The sequence below is a fragment of the Wolffia australiana genome, chromosome 7, assembly GCF_029677425.1.
Source record: "Wolffia australiana isolate 7733 chromosome 7, ASM2967742v1".
Lineage (NCBI taxonomy): Eukaryota > Viridiplantae > Streptophyta > Magnoliopsida > Alismatales > Araceae > Wolffia > Wolffia australiana.
Window position 1 is genome coordinate 12,118,601 of NC_135841.1, and position 3,122 is coordinate 12,121,722.

At 42.3% G+C, this 3,122-nt stretch overlaps 2 long non-coding RNA genes across 3 annotated transcripts; one reads left to right on the forward strand and one right to left on the reverse strand.

Annotated features, from left to right (window-relative positions):
• Positions 1 to 1,000: 1,000 nt before the first annotated feature.
• LOC144705614 (uncharacterized) lies at positions 1,001 to 1,642 on the forward strand. Its single transcript, XR_013582064.1, has 2 exons — positions 1,001 to 1,143; positions 1,285 to 1,642. It is a non-coding gene; the product is annotated as an uncharacterized LOC144705614 (long non-coding RNA).
• LOC144705615 (uncharacterized) lies at positions 1,058 to 2,674 on the reverse strand. 2 transcript variants are annotated; one of them, XR_013582066.1, is made up of 3 exons: positions 2,288 to 2,515; positions 1,277 to 1,433; positions 1,058 to 1,197 (listed from the first exon to the last, which is right to left on the reverse strand). It is a non-coding gene; the product is annotated as an uncharacterized LOC144705615 (long non-coding RNA). The 2 variants fall into 2 exon arrangements; XR_013582065.1 differs by lacking the exon at positions 1,058 to 1,197 and having other exon boundaries at positions 1,224 to 1,433; positions 2,288 to 2,674.
• Positions 2,675 to 3,122: the final 448 nt, after the last annotated feature.

Genomic DNA, 3,122 nt, shown 5'->3' on the forward strand with positions numbered 1-3,122 from the left:
TTTGTTGACCCACTAAGGGGGGGGGAGGAATTTCAACCCCCTTTTAGTTTCCCTTTGTTTCTTGTTCTGGTCTCACCCTCCCCTCCATCGAGGACTCTGAAAAGGGGGAGGAAGAAGAGAAGGTTTAGAAGAGTTGAATAAGACACCAGAAGGAGACGGAAAACCTCCCACTCTTCCACCGTCGTCTGGAGGGGGCGCGCCACAATTTCCCAAACTCACCGTCAGAAATTTGCTCGACCACGGTGAGTTGTCGGACCTGGCTATTCTTCTCGTTCCCCTTCAGCCGGTCGGTGAATTTCAACCCTATCAATAGAGTCGGATCTCTATTCAAGGTGCGATCGTGAGAGAAAGTAGTAGCCTCACATCCTACCTCCAAGAGGCATTAACGTGCGAACTCGCCGTGTGAAGAGCCTAGTCAACCGTGTTCACCCCCTTGCGATTGTCACGCGATTTGGCAATTTCACGTCCCGCGACATTCAACGGCTTAGTCTTCCACGACCACCGCTTGTCGTGGTGCATAAGGGCCCGCGCCCCCGCTCGTAGGCCTGGAGGAATCCCAGTTTGGAACTTCTGGCTGGGATGAGAAGGTTCAACGATGGGCGATTCGTTCCTCTGTTGCTAATCGACCGGGAATCACTATTGGCATCCCTCCCCAGAATTTCTATCTTCTTGGTATTCTCCTATCCGCATGTACCTTTGGGCTGCACCCTGCTGGGCCCCTTGGGCTCTCCGCCATGACCATCTAAGCTCTTGGCCTATTGACGAGGATCACGCCACCATTGTTACACTGAAGTCAGCTTCTAGAGCTGGCGTCCCGACGAGCATCAACCTCACTCGCCGCCAATCGCCAGCTGTCGTAGGCAATCGAACCATCGGTCGATCAGCTGCTGCCGCTCGCCCTGCTGAATGACCCGCCCAAGCTGACTACTAAATCGTCGCTCCGTCTTCTCTGACAGGCTCGCTCGAGCTATGCCTACCCCACTGGTTCCCTTCGTCGACTCCTCTTCCTCCGACCTTTACCACTAGCTCTGGCTTCATCATCGCTTGTCTAGCTGCCGTCCGCTCTTCGGCGCTTCTCCACCACACCCACTTCGACCGCCGCCAACTGTCGACAAATTCTGCACCATGAGCCTCGCCGACGAGGTACGTTGTCCTCTCCGGTCGCTCGTTTAATTATCTCTTGCAGTAAATTTTTGTCTTGACTCCACCGCATTCGGGCTAGGTAGGTGAGAATAATATTTGAGAGAAAACTACGAACGTATTTTGAGCATCTTACCTGTACAGACGAGTCCTTCCAATACGTGAGCCCTGCGGATTGATTATGTTCAGCCGTAAATGTCTTTATCAGTCCGACGAGGTTCAAGAGGCCACCATCATCCTCACCCGGCAATCCCGTCCAAGCTCGGAGCTCAGCGCCTCCTTAGAGTCAAAGCCTGCATGTACGATGATAAGCTCAAAAATTACGTTTATATATGTCGTTATTTAGGGGTTTTTTGGGCTTAATCACTAAATTTATATATCCCTTAATGAATTGAGTAAGGGGTCGAACCATAGGGAGGCGATAGGAGATATTCAGTTTTCTTCTGATTAGGGTTTTGAACTTGAAATCTAAATGAATAGATGTTTTAATTTCTTTTTCAAATGCTAATACTTGTAAATCTGAACTAACATTCTCTCCGTTGAACTTAAGTGATTTTAATGATTCTCTGTTATTAAATAACAGAGATATAAAACCACTTAAGTTTATCTTTATATTTGATTTTAAATCTTTAGTCGATTTTAATTATATATATATATATATATATATATATATATTTGTTGCCTTTTTTTATTTGAAATCAATGTCTAAATGGATTTAACTGTATGGTTTTATTTCTTTAGTTTGTTTTATTTTTCGGATGGTGTTTTACTGATTTTTTTTAAAGAATCAGAAAACTAGGTTTTATGCTAGTGTTAAGAGTATTTTTATTATATTTTTATTTTATCAAAATTAATATGAAATGGTAATTACGTCCTAAATTAGCAAATCGTGAATGTAACTCACAATTTGCTTTTTTTCACGGACGGGATCGTGAATCTAGTTCACGATTTATGTGATTCTAATTGCAGATAAGATTCGAAATAGGAATTTTGTACTAAACTAGTACTAAACGATTTGAAAATGAACTGAAATCTACGAAGTAAGACAACTAAATCGGGAATTAAAACGAACGGCGAACGTGAACAGAAATGCAAATTTCAAAAAATTAATGAAGTAATTTGGTGCAAAAATCAAAGGTAGAGAGACCTTGATGTACCAGAACTATCAGGGAATTAATTCGAGCTGATCCCGAGCAACGAACGCCGAATTTTTCCAAATTTGGGTTGAACTCGCTGACGAACGACGGCGCCGGATCTGCAAAATTTCAGCTCAATTTTGTTCCCAAACTGCTCCAGCTGATTCTTGAGTCTTGAGGGAGGCTAGGCGTTCCTTCCTTCAGCTTGAAAAATCAAGAACAACCCAGAAATGTCGTTTTTCCGGCCTTTTATCGCCGCGTAGAACTTTGATGCTTTTCTCATTGTACGCTGGGCGTACAACGCGACGCGATTGGTTCTTAGAGCCTTTGCGTGTCTCCTTTTTGTTCGCGACACGCACAAGATCGGATACGTGCGTGTCACGCACAGAGGGGTCAGCCTCTTCTTCTGATTGGCTTGCACGGCACCGCATGCGGAGCGCAATTTTTGCGGGCCCTGCGTCACTTAACAACATTTGAGCGCCAAAACTGGCCTAATAAGGGCCAGTTTAAATAAAACAAAAATACTTTCTAATTGGAAAATAACTGGAATAAATCCAAGAAAAAATGTTTATTCATGCCTAAAATGATTTTATTAATTTCTAAATTTTATTTAATTTGTTTCTTTAATTTTATTTATAGAAATAGGTTAATTAATTGTTTAATTTCATTTAAAATTCATCTTAAACACATTTAAAGTGTACAAATTGACCAAAACATTGATTAAAAGTATTATTAGCTTGCAATTCAACGAATCTATTATTTTTACCTAAAATGATGATAACATGCGTTAAAAATCCATGTTTTGTGCATTAAAAGCCCAAAAACATGATAAACAGACACTTATTT